The sequence below is a fragment of the Tasmannia lanceolata genome, unplaced genomic scaffold (genome assembly GCF_043159265.1).
Source record: "Tasmannia lanceolata isolate RefF3 unplaced genomic scaffold, GAP_Taslan_0.1 ptg000002l, whole genome shotgun sequence".
Lineage (NCBI taxonomy): Eukaryota > Viridiplantae > Streptophyta > Magnoliopsida > Canellales > Winteraceae > Tasmannia > Tasmannia lanceolata.
In genome coordinates, this window is record NW_027518679.1 from 37,041,324 (window position 1) to 37,061,294 (window position 19,971).

At 38.3% G+C, this 19,971-nt stretch overlaps 1 pseudogene across 1 annotated transcript in view; it reads left to right on the forward strand.

Moving 5' to 3' along the window:
• LOC143871549 (uncharacterized) overlaps nt 1-19,971 on the forward strand; it is a 181,201-nt pseudogene that overhangs the window by 19,036 nt on the left and 142,194 nt on the right. The window contains exon 14 of the transcript XR_013246318.1: nt 7,522-7,717. The product of XR_013246318.1 is annotated as an uncharacterized LOC143871549 (transcript). The remainder of the gene's footprint in view (nt 1-7,521; nt 7,718-19,971) is intronic.

Below are 19,971 nucleotides of genomic sequence, written 5' to 3' on the forward strand. Positions count from 1 at the left end.
CCGAGTAGCCTTTGGTAGAGGGTGGCTCTAAAATTAGAGGGCAGGCATGTACCTTTCATCGTTTCTTTCATGTTGGTCCAACTGCTAATCTTGGCCTTTCTTCTTTGAATTTCCTTGTTTGTAATCTTTTGGGAGATCATTCCACTCAAAGAAGTGGTCGATGCTTATCCATTCAAGGCATTCTTCAGGGTGGAGGTGACCCTTAAAATCCCCAACATCGAACCAAATCCCGTAGTCTCTAGACCCTGTAAGGCTAGCACTATCTTATCCTTAAAGTGTGGCCAGGGCCCATGATGTAGAATTTTTTAAGGTCTACTTCCGAAATTTAAAATTCCAGCTAGATTACGCAAAGACAGGTAAGAACAACAGTGATTGAAATGAAAATTTTGCTCAAAACAGTCCTAAGATCAGTATGTTGCTGAAAATTGCAGGAAATGAGTAGAAAATGCAGAAAAAAGATGAAAACAACAAGATAATGATCAAGAACAAGAACACAATGATAGAAACTGAAATTATTCAATTTGGATACGAAAAAGAACAAGGGAAACTTAGCTCAGCAAAAACCTCAAGCTGAGAGGAAGCTGGTGAGGAAGGCCTTTAAATTCCAGGATTTCCCTTCTAACATGACTCAAAGATGCCTTTACATGCTGCAACAATCAACAATCTCTTTTTCAAGCTGGAGTTTTACACTTATCTTAAAAAATCAGCCAAAATCCCCCCAAACAAAGAAACTCTTACCCTTTTTTATAGAGGATTCCCTCCTTTACAATCAAATCCTCACTACATGCCACTCAATGTCACTCATATTACAAGTGTACCCTCCCCTTACAATTAAACTTAAAATTACATTCATATGCCCCTTAGGCTTATTACTGCTATGCCATCTGTCACGCCCCGAACCGAGATCCGGCACAAGCACGCAACTACGCCACATATTGAATCAACCATGAACATATAAGGCATTCAAACAACCAAGTAATAAACAGAGTGTAACTAAACTAACAAATTTTATTAATCAATCGACTAACTGTCAGAGTATTAAATGAACTGTGGAAGCAACTAACCAAAGCAATCCTGCTAAGTGGCAAATCCATGCACTAACTGTACATTGGGATATCATATCTGGCACAAAACTAGTGTAGAGACTGGCATATTAAACATTAAACTGGCATCACAAAACCGGCCCAATGGTCTAGTTTGTGAGGGCACGCCTCCGCGAAACCTGCGGTAAGCCAAGTCCCCACTAAACCCTGTGGGAGACCCGATCCCCATCAATCCTGTGGGCGATCATGTCCTCACAATATCTGTGAGAGACCCGATCCTCACTAAATCTGTGAGAGATCACATCCCCGTAATACCGGCTGAAGATAACTGTTCGCAATCTTGCGCTGAATCTCGTCCCCACAATACCTGCGCTCGCTAACCAATGACTCAGCTCTCCCTTGCAATACTTGTGAGAGACTTGTCTTCACAATACTTGTGAGAGACTCCAACTGGTGCTCATGCCAAGACACCACGTAGACCAAAGGAAAATCTTGATTCAAGTTGTGATGATCCAACCGGATCAAAGATCAGCACAAAGTCCGTACTATTTTATGTTTCACTTGGACATACCCATGTCCCCTAATATATCCCTGACTAATTCAAGTCAAGACTGGCATATACATGCAATCTGGTAATTCCACAATATGGAAATAAAACTGGTAGGCAAAGCTACGGGTCATGAAAGATAGTTCAACCATTTAATAACCTATGTGTAATCCAACACATTACTGATTTAATCAAGATAACCATATCACATGCACAACTTGCGTAAATATCATTCTTTAGATGAAGAACAATTTATTTTTGTTTGAATGATTTTTTTAGCAATTATTAAAAAATAAAAAATAAAATCAAGAACATGTATACTCACAGTAGAGTAAATCTAGAATTCCGTCACGCGCAAGACATCCACTCGAGTTTTCCAACTCTCTACGAAAGTCACCCTATCATCCATATTGTATTGAATGAGAGCAATTAATAATCTCAGAGTGTTTAGGGGCTTTAAACATGCCTCAAAAGACCCAAAAAATCTTGAAAAATCAAACCGGAGGAGCCGAACCAGGCGAACCGCTAGTGCTCTGGTTGACTGACCCTGCTCAGTCGGCTCTCAAGGTCGACCGACCAGGGCTCGATCAATCGGCCAATACCTTGGTCAGCCGTCCTAGTTTGGTTTCCCGGCCGAGGGAGCGAGATTCGAGTTTCTTTTTCGCGCTATCACTTGTTTTTCTTCCCCCAATTACCATCAAACAACTTATTTAAATCTTTTCTATTGTCTTTACTTTAACTAGGGTACTTTAAACGTAAAGAAACAATCAAATCCTAGGGAAAACCAAATTTCCATGTAGAACTCAGACCGGATTTCGATCTTTGTTTATTGTTTAAACCATGGATCTCCCTTTTAATCACTAATAATCCTATTGGATGGAGATCGATCAAAATCCTACCACAAACCCTAGATCAAATCCCCCACAACTTGATTCCTCTTGGAAAGATGATTGTTTACAAAGAGATCAAATATTAAATCAAGGAAAACAAGAACTGGGAACGGTGCCCCAAGAGAAGGTTCCTGCTTCTAAGGCCAAAACCACAGTAGTTGAAGTTTTATTAATATGGAAATATAATGCATCAAGACATGTATCTAAATCAGCGATAACCACATCATTACCTACTAATTTGTGGGAGCAGAAAACCCCACCCAAATAGGGACTTAGGGACATCCTAAATATCTGATTCATAATTTCATTAGTGTATTGTAGAAAAAGAAAATGAGAATACAATAAGAACTAAATAAACTATTATATTATATGAGGAATTGGAAAATTATAGCCATACATGTCAAATAAAGAAAAGAAATACACAACTTAAGAAAATAGGCTGTGAAGATACATATCATTAAAAAAAGGTTATCATGATACAGGAGAATATTAATAAAGAGCGTGAAAAAACAACAAATAAGGAAAAAAAAAAGGTTGCTTACCGAGAAGAACTACTAGGGCTTCTACTTATGATGTTGCTATTTCTGAGAAATCAAAGATGAAGATTTTGAGTGGTGTAAAGAGAAAATTATAATTTGCCACATCATTATCCACCTTTGCCCTGGTCAATATACATTCAGATTGCTTATCAGATAGATCATATTGGGTGTGCTTCTCCTTTAATCTTTATTACTTTGTCTCAATCATGATAGATTTTGAATCTAACCGATAATCCATAGGAGTGTCTATGATCCTACTTATGTTGTACATAGTTAGGGCTTAGGGTTTGGAGAGGGAAAAGGAAAGAAGCTCGACAGAATTGAGATTCATCATCAAATCAATAGGCAAGAAACTGAGTCGTTTGTCATTTTAAGTATTTTAATGTTACAAAAATACCCTTGTGAATATACATAAATTAAGGGTATTTTTGTACGTTGGTACCCCAGTCGGATATAGGATATAGTGCCTGAATCCTGTCCATTCAGTCTGTGAATCCAACTGACCATCTGGGTTAGTTTGGTTGGGTTAGTTTTGATTTTATATTACATGTTTTGCTACCTCAAAACATGTAAGATTCCGTTAATAGGCAGTTTGGATACAATCAGTTTTCAGACCATTGAATCAAATAAAAAATGAAGAATAATCCAATTTCAGAGTCAAAGTTGAACATAGTTTTGAGTCCAATAATCATTGTTGCATACAATTGGTTCTCAAAAACCAAAACAAGCAGAGCCCTAATTTGGTGACCAGTGAATCAAATCAAAATTGAAGAATAATCTAATCTCACCCTTATAAAGAAAAAAGAAAAAGAAAAAGAAAAAATTACTTGGGCCATCGTAAAATAGTTAAAATTGAATGGAAAATAACCTGAAAAAGCAGTCCGACAAGAAGAATTTTCCACTTCTCCCCTAATAGATAGATGCAACTGCTTTGAAAACTCTGATGAATCCCTTCTCCAAACCTTTTCAGAAAACAATAAAACAGTCAGTTCAACAAAAAAGGTCACAAAAGTATGCAGAGCAGAAAGAAGAATCAGAAAAGGATAATGAAAAGAAAAAAAGAATAGAAAAATTACAGAGCAAGAAGAGAGAAGAATGGGTTTGCACTTTAGAGAGGGTGTTCAAAGTTTTAAGAGATTAGGTATTCAGAGACATTTATGCCAAAGGAATTGGTAACGTTTCCTATCCTCTAACTTCTCATACGTTTGCCAAAACCAGAAATTTATTAACACTAAACGAATTTGGTTTCCATTTGCATTTTTCATACGTGTGTATCGTTTGGAAAGGAAAGGATTGGCATTGAAGGTTGCCAAAACCGAAATTTTAGGAATGCTAACCGATTTGGTTGGCTTTTGCAATTATTAAAGGCAAAGCTAGGAACATGTAAAAAATTAAATGCCAAAACGAAATAGAGAAAATTTTAGGTACGCCATATAGGAAAATTTTGTGCCGCGTAGATCGAAAGGAGGAAGGGGAGGGCTGCCACATCAGCAGTGAACAATAAACCTCGCTTCCTCATTATATATAGATACGTGAGAAACATATGGAAAACCTGTAGAAAATGTATGCGAGTGTGGGAAATGTGTGAAACTTACGAAAATCATTTGAAAAACACATAAAAAATTATGGAATAGATATTAAAAAGGAAAGCAACAACATATACCGTAATAAAAACTAAAAGTAAGAAAGATCCAAATAGAAATTTGAACTTAACAAACTTTAAATCTACAAAACCATATATTTCATGTTTTCCCTGTGTTTCACATGCGTTTTCAGTAACATTTCTCTATCGTTTTTGAAACGTTTCTATTGTGTTTCCTAAGACGTTTCTAATATGATTTTTTATTGGTTTCCTATTTCTCGTTTTCCCTCTTTTTTTTTTCTTGCGTTTCCTGTTTCCGCTTCCTGTTTCACTTCCCGAATCCGTTTCCCACCATGGCAACTATACTAGGATAAATATAGAGAAAGGGGACTGTTTGGGACGAACAGCCCTTTACCCACTTTTCAACAGTCCCAAAAGTCTCAGGAACAACAAGAGAGATGGAGTCAGACAAAGAAAGAGAGGATGAACTGAAGGGAGAAGAATAGGAGGGGAAATAAGACGTAAGAAAGAGGGGAAAAGAGGGCTGGTGCATCGTATGTTGCCACCAGTTGTATGGTTTAGGTAAGGAGGCCATAACTGTGTGGAATAGGGAGAAATAAGGGAGACGGGGAAAGAGGAGAAGAGGGAAAGTAAGAGGAAGAAGATGAAGGGAAAGGGGGAGAGAGAAATCTCACCTTGCGTGGGATTTTCCCCTTCTTGCGGCAAAGGTAGAGTTTCTTCCAACTTGCGTCAAACGGGGCCTGCACGATTCTCCAAAATTAAGGCTCTGTGACCCCCATTAGACCTCTTACATACGATTTAAATTATGTCTCTATCAGCCAATAGGACATAATCACTTAAGTCATTAGTGAATGACTTAAATGGCCATACTTAATGGTCAATGAAATAAACTCACTTAAGGCTAATATGGGGACATGATCAAGGTACGAGAATAAGAAGGATAGTAAAGTAGTGTGGGCCTTAGTTGATGTGGAAAACCATGACAAGTAGCGTCCCAAAATTGAAAATATGGTAGAAATAGAAGTTCTCATGGCTCGATTGCAATCGCTCTAAAAGTTCTTGTCGTACCTTCGTCATGTTATGGACCAGGTCCTTGGCTTCGGCATTATATTGATAAGGGTAGTAGGAAGGGATGAGAGCTAGGAAGTTGGTAATGCAGTGGTCAAAGATAGTCTCAAAAGGGATACATCCTATGAAACATGTAAGGGGACTATTGTAAGCAAATTGCTCCGTCGCCGGCTAAGTACCTTAGCAAATCCCCAAGGTTGCGAGTGACCACTTCTATCTGTTCATCTGTTTGGGGCTGATAGGCACTACTAAACTGAAGTATAGTCCCATTATGTTCCTTAAAGTTCTCCGAAAACAGGACACATCCAAGAACCTTGCTGCAACAAAACTACATGAAACGAGCAACAACTGAGAACTTCTCAACTATAACCACGATGAACTCGCTTCTCCTAGCAATCCTGATCATGTAATGGACTGACTTACCCCGCATTGGGTCGCATAAATTGTTCCCACATGATCCCCATCACGTAAGATTTCATCGTGCCCACGCTCATCAGATTGCTCATTCGTTCCCCCAATGTGGAGCACTTCCATCACAGGGTCATTTCCTTATTCAAGGCAAGTTCTATCCCATCATTTACTGTGCTAAATTGGTTTGAGGATTGAATGTCCTACACAGACGATCTGATGACCTGTGACCCGATTCACCGCATTTGAAATATTTGAAGGTGGTATCATGTGGTTCATTTGGTGAAGAGAGAGAAGAAAGAAAGAAACAAAGAGAAGATGGATGAGAGAAGTGACCCAACTCAGTAGCCCTTATCCCCTTATTCTCTTGCGGGAAAACACTCGTGTTCCCACATTTCCATCACAGGGTCATTTCCTTATTCAAAGCAAGTTCTATCCCATCATTTACTGTGCTAAATTGGTTTGAGGATTGAATGTCCTACGCAGACGATTTGATGACCTGTTACCTGATTCACCGCATTTGAAATATTTGAAGGTGGTATCACGTGGCTCATTTGGTGAAGAGAGAGAAGAAAGAAAGAAACAAAGAGAAGATGGATGAGAGAAGTGACCCAACTCACTAGCCCTTATTCACTTGCGGGAAAACACTCGTGAAAACCCTAAAAAGAGGTTGGGATCACATACAGAGATTCATCTTCATACATGATGGGATCCATCTATCCTTTGATGCATTGGATGCTATATTTGCATGGAAATAGAAAAATGTACTCATCAGTGTTTCTGACTGATTAAAAAAGAGCTACGTCTGCTTTTTATTTTGTAGCCGTATCTTTTTAACGACAATTTGTTATGAAGAAAGACAAAATGTAGAAAGTAATGGAAGGAATAAAAGAGGAAGAACTAACATTTATCATCTTGCTCAAACAAGCTGGCATGCTTTCATTTATTTATTTTTTCTTTCTGGCCTAGAAAGGATTAATTGGCTCTTTCGGGTCACTTCTTTAAATTGTTACGGCAATTAGCTGCCACATGTGATCTTGTATGCCAAACCACTTTTTCCTTAAAGGATAGAACTTTTTAACAAAATTATTTAGTTTCTTAGTAGTACTGGATTTTTATAGCTTGAAATGAATTCTGTTTAGAGCTAACATAGCATGGGTTTTTTACCATTTGCTCATAATATGCTCTCATTGGTAAGTGTAAGGATTGACTAATAAACATGGTTGAGAGTTGAGACATGCATGTCGATGTCTGAAAATGCAACTATACTAGTATGTGCCTTTTGAATTTTGAACAATCAGTTTTAGCATTAAGTGTAAACAGTTATAAATGTATATCCACGGTCAGTGTTATTTAATGGTTTTAGTAATTAATCAATTTTAGTTACATCTTACTAACTTTTCTTTTTTGGATTTCGAAATAGGTTTCTCCATGTAGTTCTATATATGGCAGAAAGGGCTTGGAGCCATGCTATGGAGAAAAGACAGTTGCCAGATGGGCCAAATGCACGCCAACACATCTACTTGATTAGTAGATTAAGAAAGGCAGTTAAGTGGGCTACACTGTTTGCACAGCTGTGTGCCATTAAAGGAGATTCTAGAACTTCCCTAGAAGCAGAGGTGTGCTCTTATGTTATTTTTATGGTTGCATTTGTTATTAATTATCCTCTCTATATTTGATAGATTGCTGTACTGGTATTTCCTGTTATATTTTTTATTTTAGCAAGGTACAAGTTCAGTTTTGTTTCTTACTTTTGGATCTTATTTCACTTCCTTTGTGTATTTTAGTTTTGCCTGAGATGGAAAATGTGGGTTCTCCGTCATCATACAACATTAAATAGGTTTCTTGTTACTGCCATCGATGCTTTATATGAAAACATTGTGTATTTGCACATATATATTAAGATGGAAAGTTGTAGACTAAAATTGGCGAAATAATCTACTTATTTATAGGGAAATGATTTCAGCGCCACAATGTTTTGATAAACATGCGCTCCACTTGTTTGTCGTGTAGTATTTAAAGGATATTACGGTTCTCAAAAAGCTCTTAAAGTCCTTTAAATGCTACACGACAAACAAGTGGAGCGCATGTTTATCAAAACATTGTGGCGCTTAAATCATTTCCCTATTTCTATTGTTTAGAAAGGATTAATGAAGTTTGACTTTTGAGTCAATTTGTGACGTACCTGAGTCCACAAATTTGGTGACTTTGTTCTTTTATGAAAAATTCATTTTTTGATTGGTAAGATGGGATCGAACCTCAGACCTCAAGGTTGAAGTGGTTGAGTGTCCCCAGTTGGCTTGTGATTGAGCAATTGTTTTGATCGAAATGCCCTAATTCAACAAGCTCCTTTTTTTGTTTTATCTTTTTGTTGGTATTAGGAGGTTTTTTTAGGTTTTGTGAGAGAGTTTTTATCTTTTGAAAATCATCCATGTCAGGTTTGCTTGGTAGAAGGCTTAGAAAACGTCCATGGACTTTGACAGCAAGGATTCTAATGACGAGATGGAAATCCATAGGTGCATTTTATTTTTGACCTACACTTCATCCTTTCTAGGAAAATGAATCCTTGTCTGGAGATGACAATCAACGGTTTTTTCCATCTCTCCTATATCTTTCCTTTATTTTTATGCAACTAAAGTGGTGAAAGGCCGTAGCCCGTAGGTGTAGTGGAAAATGAATTTAAAAATCCTTGTCTGAAGATGACTGGCAACAGCTTGTTCTCATCTCGCCTATGATTTTCCTATATTTTTATGCAACTGAAATGGTGAAAGGCCTTAGTTGTAGGCATTGTTTCGAAAATCTTACGATTTTCGATTCGATTGTACGATTCAAATCAAATCTTATGCATAACGATGTGAATCCCATGATTGAATCTTAATTTGTATGAATCTTATGATTTTCTATTAAATCTTACGATTCGATCTTAAGTTGTACAATTCATACGATTCATGCGATTTATCCAAATTAAGTTTTGTATATAATATAATTGGACTTTCTTTCAAAGACCTCATTTCCTTTATACATTATAAGAAGCCTTCGAAATCCCTCTCATTATAAGGAAGAAGACAGAGGAGTAGGAGTTCGAACGAATCCAATCAGTCAAGCACAATGCATATGCTTGAAGCCATTGCTTACATTGGGGTGGGTGAAGACTATAATGAGGACAACACCAATGACTCCAGTATTTTATGATTGATATTTGTCATTTGATGTCTGAGACTTTGAGAATTGATATGGTCTTGAGTCTTTTTTTTTTAAAGATTATTATCCAGTATGCATGGGTTTGGTTGAGAAATAGATGATTAGTATGTGTCAAGTTTGTTAGCAAACAATTCATATTATGGTATTGAATGACTAATCATGGTAATTTCTGTTTGAATTAATGAATGTGGATGAAAAATGAATAAATGGCTATTTTTGTTTTCTTTAACTTGTTCGTAATTTTTCGAAGTATAAAAAAAATCTTTATTATATATATATATATATATATATATATATATATATATATATATATATAGAGAGAGAGAGAGAGAGAGAGAGAGAGAGAGAGAGAGAGAGAGAGAGAGAACGGTTCCTACACATGTGTAGAGAGTTCTCTACACACTAGCTTAAAATACAGTGGGGGCCCACATTGTTTGGGTGATCCAAGCCATCCATTTTAAAGGCCCTCACATAGATAGGGTGTCTACAAAAAATCAGATCCATAGGATCATCCCAACCCTACGATTTGTGGATGTAAAATGGATGTCTTTAAACCTTCACAAATTAGTCCATTTTTTGTCTCCACAGTTCGAATGGTTAGGATGATCCTATGGATCTGATTTTTTGTGGACACCCTATCTATGTGAGGGCCTTAAAAATGAATGGTTTGGATCACCCAAATAATGTGGCCCCCACTCTATTTAAAGCTAGTGTGTAGATAACTTATCTACACGTGTAGGAACCGTTCTCTCATATATATATATATATATATATATATATATATATTTGAATGAGTCTTATGATTTACGATTCGATAGGATTCGACCCCTATTACGATTTATGATTCAATTCCGATTTTCAAAACCTAGGTTGTAGGACCTTTTGCTATGGGCCTTGTATCAATTGTCGACTCTTTTGTTATTTTTCAACTATTTTAATTCACATGTCCTCTCCTTATGTGTTGTTTTTTCTTTTTTCTTCTTTATACAGCCAATAGGGTTGAGTTCCCGGATGATACTGGAATATAAGAAGTGTGTTTTTTCATTTTTTACTGATAATAAAATTTAACAGTTAGGGTCCAACAGAGTTGAGTTCAAATCCTGAGTTTTTCAACCTTGTTATAAAGTTGCATTTATCACCATAGACAATAAGAATGTGGTGGCTATAATTTAACACGAAAAGAGTTTGGTCGATTAATCTTGCCCTAAAATACGGTGGGGATACCCTATGCCAAAAAAAAAGAAGGACATAGCCATTCTCTTTTCTAGAAGTTGAGGCCTGTCCAAGTAGTGATTCCGTCAATGGTGTAGTGTTGAGATCAGTGGTTCAAACGTCATCCTTAGCCTCTCAGAGTGGTGGGGGTGGGGGAGGGAAGGGGGGATTTTTAGTGCTATAGATATTGCAAGTTCTCTTTATTTTTAAGCTTATATGATTGGGTGGTGGTAGCTTGTTTGGAATTATAACAGTCAATAAAAGAACCCTAAAAAATAGGAAGGGCTAAACAATATTGAAAGAAGGGAGTGCAAATATCATCTCCCTTGAGAAAAAAGGTCAAGGTTAATTATTGATTAAAATCGAATAGAAAAATATTTGGCATATTCTGAATGGATTTGGCTACCATATTTTCCCTATTGGAGTTGAAAGCCAAATCGTTGCATTTCTTGGAAAGATCTTATCTATATGAAAAGTTATTTGTCGTGATGCTGTGATAGAAAAACCATCGGGTCATGATGCAAGTTGGTTGGGATGAGTATCCCAAAACTTGCCCAAAATGTTTATCAGGTCGTTTTTGAGATCTATATCTAACCCATCTGCGTGACGGTGGTTTTCACATTGTGATAGAAAACAATCGGGGGTCATGATGCAAGTTGGTTATGATGAGTATCCCAAAAATTTCACATCGTAATTGTGGCGTGGTAGTCAAACTCTAATTACATTGTTGATTGACCCGATTTGCTTTTGCAAAATTGACTGGGAGAGTGGTTAGATTCAGGTTCAACATAGATGTGTATTTTATGACTAATAAAATAATGCCAAGAAACTATCATGGTTCATGTTCCTCAGCAGTTTCTTAGTATTATTTTATGTCACTATTCAAGTGGTTTGAGGTGGTGTTCTTTCTTAGGATGTATTGGCAAAAGGTGTGGTGATAGGATTTAATGTGGATTATGGTAGTTTATTGGAGATTGCTTATTTGTTTGGGTGTATTGTGGATCATTTTTGCTATCTCTTATTTTGGTCCTCCTCTTGGAATGGCTTTGTCTTGCAATATGGGCTGTAATGGTGGAGAGACTAGAGAGGAATCTATCCTTGTGAGAGAGGTGCTATCTATCCTTTGGGGGAGAATAACACTAATCAAAGCTTTTTTTGTCAACATATTGTCTTGCTTTTATGTCCATATATAAAATACTAATTGTGATTGCTAAAGATCGGAGAGGCAAAGGGATTTCTTATGGGAAGGAAGAGGGGAGGGGAACCTCAAACAACTCAATGACTGAGTTGAGATTTGCAAACTTATGAAGAAGGTCAGACTTGGCATTGACAATCTAAAGGAGAGAAATGTGGCCCTCCCTAGTAAATGGCTTTTAAGGATTCACAAGGAAGGAAAGGTTCTTTGGTGGAAGACCATCCTTGTTTAGTTATTTGCTATGCTTTGGTCATGCCTTCTTAAGCCTATGTAGAATTATAAGTCATAGGAGCGTGACCAAAGTTATTTGAATATAGTGGCTGAAAGAATGATTTGGCATTCAATTTTTAAGAGGCACATCAAATATGAGGAGTTTGAGTTTCTTAGATTTGTTTAGGCTATTGTAAGCCATGCATGTGTCCCCTTTCTAGAGAGTTAAGAGGGTTTGAACTAGCGATCCCCAAGGTAAATTCTTGGTTAAGTCCCTCATTTACCCTCTTTCCATTGTCTGCGGAGCTTTGTCCTCCCCTCTTGTCGAAGCATGCTTTCGAATGGAAAATGCTAGAAGATTGTACACATGTGACTTGCTAAAAGAGAACTTTTTGACTTGCCCATGCATGCACATTGCAAGGTAAGTACATTTGTGTGGTCGGCCATCTTTAAATGTTTTTGGGTCTCTTGGGTTCTTCCTCAATTGGTGCACAGATTATTCTACGATTTGGTCAACATGGCTATTTCGTAACAAAGGCAACATTCTTTGGATCACTATCCTTAATTCGGGTTTCTGGGGAATTTGCTAGTCATCATGATTCTCATATTAACAATTCTATTTTGCTCCGTTTGGTTGCCAGTAAATTTTTTATCCTAGGGAGTTTTTAATCCAAACAGTGAAGTCAACGGGATTTGTTACGTTTTTTTTTTCCGACAATTCCTAAAATTCACGCCAAAATTTAGGGGTGTCATTGCCAAATATGGGAAGGGAGGAGAGAGAGGGAAGAGAGAAAGAGAGAGGACATCATTCCCTAGGAAAGAAAAAGAGGGGACAAGGAGTCCATGTCACCACAGAAGCAATCATTACAAGAGTGGGACTAAAAAAATTCTAGTGCTAAAAGGCAACCAAACATGGGATGGGACGAAAATTTTACTAAAAACTTCCTAGGACAAAATTTTTACTGGAAATCAAATTATCCATCATGAAGTGGGATTTTCCGAGAGTAGGGTTTTAGGGTTCTTGTTTGTGCCACCTTTCTTTGTATTTGGGGCTAGATTTTCTAGTGGCCAGAGAGAATCCTCCTTAAGGAGCTCTCAAGTTGAATTTTGATAGATCAGAGGAACTCGGGACTGGATGATATTTGGGGGAGTTATTGGGAATGATTTGGGGGAGATTTTTAAAGTCTTTTGGCCGTATTGGTATCAAAGACAAGGAAAGATGAGGTTTTGGATCTTCTTATCTACATTTTTATTTTCAGAGTACATTTGTCGTGTCCTTTATGGGTGGGGTGATTCTTCTCATGTGATTGTGTGGGCATTGATTGGGGCCATTGGCGGCTCACAAATTTCATATTGGAAGTCTTGTTTATTTTTACAGGACTTGTGCCCTCTTTTAAGCATATATAGTGGAGTCTGATTGTCATAGTGCATCCTCTTGCTAGGATGGTGTCGAGAGCTTTGAGTGGACACTTTCCCTTTTGATGTAGGATAGGGAAGGGAAAATAGAAGAAAGGGAAGAAACAGAAGACAAAGAAGAATAGGGGAATTAGAAGAATAATAGGGGAAGAAGAGAAGAAGAAGTAGTAGAAGACGAATGGACAAAGAATTGAGGGGAAGAAGAAGAAATTAGGGGAGAGAAGAACAGAGGAAATTAGAGGGAAGAGAATTAGAGGGAAGAGAAGAAACCTGTAGAGGGGAGAAGGCAATCAATATTTATTCAATAATCATCAAAGTTAACAATAAAGCTGTAAAGAGGCCTAGAAATAGGCAATTAACAACCTAAAAGATAGAAACCTACTAAACAAGAATTCCCAAAAGGCTAAACTTCCTAATTCTAAATAACATTGAAAATAAAAGCCTAAAAACTAAATAACATGGAAAATAAATGCTTAGAAATCCTAATGGGCAAATATGCCACTTATTGGCCTACGATCTGCATCATTCTCCCCCGCTTCAAAAGAACTCGCCCTCGAGTTCTAATCTGCCAGGGTCAAATATGTAGACAACCCACACAAGCAGTATGAGTCGTAATCTGTCGGCGACACTCTTGATGTGTGATGCTCGTAACAACCATGAGAAGCATCTGAAATGCTGACATACTGAGAGAAGAAATCGCCCTTGTAGAATCATAAATGCGCGAACCTCTCCTGACAAGTAATGAAGCTGGGAAAATAGCAATGTACTCCTCTTGGACTGGCATGACGACTGCAGGTAGTACCAATCTGTCACTAGCCTCAATAAAGGTATCATTTGCTGGTATCAAATCCGGCTTAATAGAATCAGCAACAAAACCATCTGCGAGAACTGTATTTGGCATAGTGGTATCAGGCTGACAATCCTCGTGATCAATCTGCGGAACAAGCTCCTCTGTCTCAGCACAAATCTCGACAATCTGCTCAACCGACTCAAATATAGGACAATCCTCAACAATATGCTCTCGAACATCCGTCTCTGGTAATAGCTCATCAGTCAGGTCACTCGCCTCTGACACATGACGGTACTCGGTCGACTCTGTCAAAGGAATAGCCTCACATGGCTCTGCCACAATAACTGTCTCGACTGTGAAAGTGTCAAGCTGTCTCTCTAGATGTTTGGCAACTCGTCAACTGGTGCTGGGGAAATCTTTGAATCGTCATGCTCATCGATGTTGGCCTCAACAATCACTGGACTCTCTGGCTCTATATCTGACATCTCTGACTCAGTATCTGCCATCATGGACTCAGTATCTGACATAATTAATGAATCAACTATAATGATCTCATCAACACTAGCATTTAGTTCCTCAATAATATCATCAACAAGTGGTACGGGGGAAGAAGTAGTGAATTGCCTCTGCAAATCCGACTCACTTATGCGACGCTCTTGGTATCTGTTTTCCGCTTCAATTTCGGCTTCTCATGCACGACGGCTGCGACTTTTGGTTCACGACGAGCAGCTTCTTCTTGTTGAGCAGCTGCTTCACGCAGCAATTGTCTTTCATTCCGATATCCCTTATTTCATAAATACTCGTAAACTCATCACGAACCTCCTCCCATCGACGGAATAGAGGCCTGCCTCTGTGACGATTGTCCGTGATTCGATGTATCCATAACCTCTGGGCTTGTCGTCGCACAGTTCTCTGGCTCGGTAGATGGTCGCTCGGTGATCATAGCCGTAGTATGCATGATATGCATCAAGAGCATTGATCCACCGCAGGCATACATTCTCATAATAAATATAGTGAGTATAGCCTTTGAAATAGTGATCGTCGTAACCCTCAAAATTTGGAACATATGGTGGAGCCATTAGGATCAGTGTCGAAAACTGAAATCAACCGTCTGATCTATCTGTCTTGTTGAATGGAAGATACTACTTTTCGTGGATCTCAGATCGGACTCCCGGATAGCTCGGATCAATGGTCGGGGATGCCCAAAGTTGGTCGTTGTAGTGCTTACACTCGTTGTTGACTGCTGAAAGTAGGTTGGATATACTCTAAAAGTTGTCATGAACAACTTTCGTGTTGATGTCGAAACCCAATTTTGAGCGGAAATGGCTCGAATGAAGAGAGGGAAAACTAGAGAGAAAGTGGAGTGAGAGAATGGAGAGAGGGGGATGGGAAGAAAAGGAAATACTCTTTTTTTTTTTTTTCTGATTTTTCTTTTTTTTTCGGGGGGGTGTTTAAGGGTAAAATTAAGGGGGTCAAATTGGTTAAAGTAAAAGAGAGGGGGTGGTCCAAAGGAAGAAAGGGGGATTGGAAAATATAAACTTTTGATGGCTCGTTACTGTGCACTTAACTGGCCTATACCTTTTGCCTTTTTGTGGCAGCTTGATGGACAAGTTACCCTTGTTGTTCTAAAGATATAAATAAAAGGAAGTGTAACTAGCAAGTCACCTTTATCCTTAATGTAATTATCTTCTCAAAAAGTAACTGCCCCCCCTTTTTTTAACCCCTTTTCCAGTGGTTCACGTGACCACCACTGACGCAAAAGCAAGCTTATTATGACAAGTGAATATGACCACCACTGACGAACCCCAATAAGGTATGTAATTCAAATATTGTTGAGAGAAATGGAAGCTTGATATGACAAGTTACTAGTAGTAACGTGCTGTGCAAGTTACTGTGTTATGTGCAAAGTCACATTGTTGCCTACATGCCTTCTCATAAAGGTAACTTTCTTAAAAAGCTTACCTATTTTCACACGTCACTGTATTGAAAAGAGCTTTCCACGATGAGAGTTCCACACGCCACTTGCTAAAAAGTTAGGGTGGAAATATCAATAGAGTTGAGTGACAACAAAAGGGGTATTTCCGTTTTAAGGGACGACTGAACTGTTACGGCAAAAAGGCAACAAAAAGGCTTGTTAATGACGAAATTTTGAGGGGTGTCAAGGGAAAAAAGGATGGGTGATACGAAAGACTTTGTTAATTTAAGTGGGGTGGCCTTGGAGAGCTTGGAGGTACCTTTTTGTGTTAAAAAAAGGAAGTATACGAGAATCCTCCTTTCTGTGGGACAGAAAGAAAGAAACCCACTTGGTTTCCTTCTTCAACACAAGCAGTAGATGGTGTTGGGGCTCAGCGGCGTCGGCGAGAAGGATAAACTAGAAAAGCTGTGAATTGGACTGTTTTTGAGGGGTTTTTTAAACTGAAAACAAGGCCATGCGGCTTGTGCAATTGAAATATGGGCTGGTTTAGGACTGAAAATTAAGATTTGTGACTGTTTGGATCGTGGTTTAGAGGGCTGATAATGAATAAAGATAGTGGGCAAAATGTCAGATTGTAAGGGCTGATGAAAACTGGGTTGGGTGGTAGTCTCTGAGAATAATGGGTGCTGAAAATCAGGGTGGTAAATAGGTTTTTTTTTTCTTCTTCTTTGGGTTGGGTATTTCGTCTGCAAAAAGGGACGAGAAAAACTAACCTGAAACGAGAAGTTGGACTTGTGCGCTCGTCTAGTCTTGGATCTTACGCTCTGATACCAAATTTGATGTAGGATAGGGAAGGGAAAATAGTAGAAAGGGAAGAAAAGAGGAGACGAAGAAGAAGAGTAGGAGAAGAATAGGAGAAGTAGAAGAATAATAGGGGAAGAAGAGAAGAAGTAGTAGAAGATGAATAGACGAAGAATTTGGGGAAGAAGAAGATATTAGGGGAGAGAAGAACAGAGGAAATTGAAGAGAATTAGAGGGAAGAGAGGAAATCTGTAGAGGGGAGAAGGCAATCAATCATTATTCAATAATCATCAAAGCTAGCAATAAAGCTGTAGGGAAATCCCAATTCATTCTAAGCAGGTTTTAGAGCTTTTTGATTTTTTACCGCCCTAATATATTGCGGGGTTGTATCTGTCTTTCTTGCCTTGTATGTGTGTCTTTGTACTTGAAGGGGGGACCTTCTCAGTCTTCTTTTAATGAATTTTGTTACCATTCAAAAAAAAAAAAATCCCAATTCATTGGGCCTTTCGATACAATCAAATTGATTGCCACAATGGTGCCATATTCTAGGAGCCCAAACTATGTGATTGAATAAATCCTCCTCTATCTATTGCTGGTCGAGGGCTCCTTCTCATTCCTCTTCTTCAAACTCCGATTCGTATTTTTCGTATAGAAATCTCTGATCAACGATAGAACAAGATCCATTTTGCATCATGTCTAGTGGATTCCACCTACTAAAATAAGAATCCCAAAAGGCTAAACTTCCTAATTCTAAATAACATTGAAAAGAAAAGCCTAAAACTAAATAACATGGAAAATAAATGCCTAGAAATCCTACTGGGCAAATATGCCACTTATTGGCCTACGATCTGCGTCACCTTTTGCCGTCGTTTTTTTGTTGTTATGGTGTTATAGCGTTATATTGTGTTTTAATTATCCTTTGGCGGGTCACTTTATTGTCTCTTTCTTTTTTTGTTGTTCTTATTGCTAAAGGGTTCACCCTTACTGTTCAAATGAAAGAGAAACAAAAAGATGCAGTTTCCTCAATGGAACTTGGATGGGAGATGGTGACCAAGGTTTTAAATTTCGGTTTCGGTACCGATTTCGGACCCCATCGAAATCCGAAATTTCGTAACATTTTTTAAATAAAAAATAAAAAATGGCCTTTAATCGAAATTTTGAACCGAAATTTTGGACCGAAATTAATTCGCGAAATTTCGGTTTTGGTCCCACTTTCACTATGTTGGATTGGAAAGCAGATCCCGTCTTTTTTACTCAAAAAGATGGAAAAGGCAGGGAACTGTTTGAACTGTTCCCAACTCGTAATCGAACCAGTGTGAACCAGCTTTAGGGCCACTGTGAACCGAATACCTGCTTCACCACTTTGGCCTTTGGTTTAGTTTTTAAACTTTGCTTTAAGAGTCATTCATTGTTTTCATTAAGGTTATATAGGTTATTTTATTCTCCCTCATATACTTTGACAACTAAAAGCATAGACTTCCCTTTCTTTGCCACCTAGAAAACCTTAACTATCTCTCTCTTTCTAATCCACCAAAAACAATTGGTTGGAAAACCCTAACTCATTGTCTCGATTTAATCCTTCAATCACCAATATCTATATTCCCATATTAAAAACTCTCAAAAACTGACCCTAATGAATCTCAAAACCCGATCTTCCTTTCGTGAAGTCCTCAATCGCCACAACCCTTCTTATTTCATAAGCCTCCAAACCCACAATCTTCTGCCTGCGTAACTCAAAACCCCTCAACCTTTCCTTCATCAATGCGAAGCCCAACCCATCCCCTCTTCAACCTAAAAACCTACTTCTAATCACTTAATGACCCCAATCCATCTCTTGGATATTTTCTCACTTTTTTCCTCATCCATTTGAGCAATATCTTTCCATCTGACCATCCAGCTACCAAGATGCCTTTTTGTGTGTCTATGTGTTGTGTTTTTTTTGTTGTTGGGGAGGCCGCGGGGCGGGGTGTTATCAAAATTATAACAAACCCCAAATCAATCATTAATAATTCCACAAAGAGGAATGCCAGTAATGAGTCAGGCTTTTAGAGACCCTTGCAACAGCTTCCACTATGCTTTTATTGACTATGAACTCGGGACTACAAAATTTTCTGTCAAAGATACGATTGTTATGTTCTAACTATATTATCCAACAAAGAGGGGAATAACAATTTCCAATATACAGAGTCTATTTAGGTGATTTGGTCAAGTTCTAGCATGATAAGTGGTGTCCGCCCCTTCCACTAAAGGAGGTTTTTCCAGAGCTGTATATCTTGGCTATAGTGTTAGTCAGAAATTTCCGATTTGCGGAATTTTTGATAAAATATTAATTTTTTTTATTTCTTTACAGAATTTCAGCCGAAATTTCCGAAATTTTGGCCCAAAAAACCGACATTTCGAGTGCCTTTACTGAATTTCAGCTGAAATTTCGGGATATTGGCTAAAATTTCGGTCTTGGTGAGGACAAAAATTACCCCCGAAACCGAAATTTAAAACCTTGGTGACGGGAAGGTTTCTTGAGATGCTATAAGGTTGTTATATACAGTAGTCCGGTGCAAATAAAAGGGTTCGAATTTGGAACTCGTCTGAGGAATTCTCAGTCATTTCATTCTACCACCATCTTGTGTCTTGCCCTGTGCCCTCCAGAGTACCCAAAGTGTGTCCATCCATGCCCCTCCCAGGTATGTGCTTTTGGTTGGGTGGCCTTTCTAGAAAGGATTCAGACGGTGGACTTCTTGAGAAAACAGGAAATGTTGATTGTAGATCATCGTGCAATTTGTATTGAGGTCGGTGAATCAGTGGATCATTTGTTCTTGCGTTATAAAGTGGCCTGGGAGGTGTGGAACTATATTTTGGTGAGATTTGGAATATCACGGGTTTTTCATGCCGAACTTATTGAGTTATTGGAAAGTTGGGCAATGTTCCCATTGAGGATAAAACGAAGATTCTGTGGAATGTAGCTCTTCTAGCAACATTTGTGGGTATTGATGAAAGAGAGAAATGAACATGTCTTCAAAGGCTATGCAGAAAGGCCTTCATACCTTTCCAACAAAGTGATAGCCCTAACAATCTCTTGGCTAAAGGTCCTGCCTTGCTTTAGGTTCGTGTCAGCCTTTGATCTATGGAATGGCGG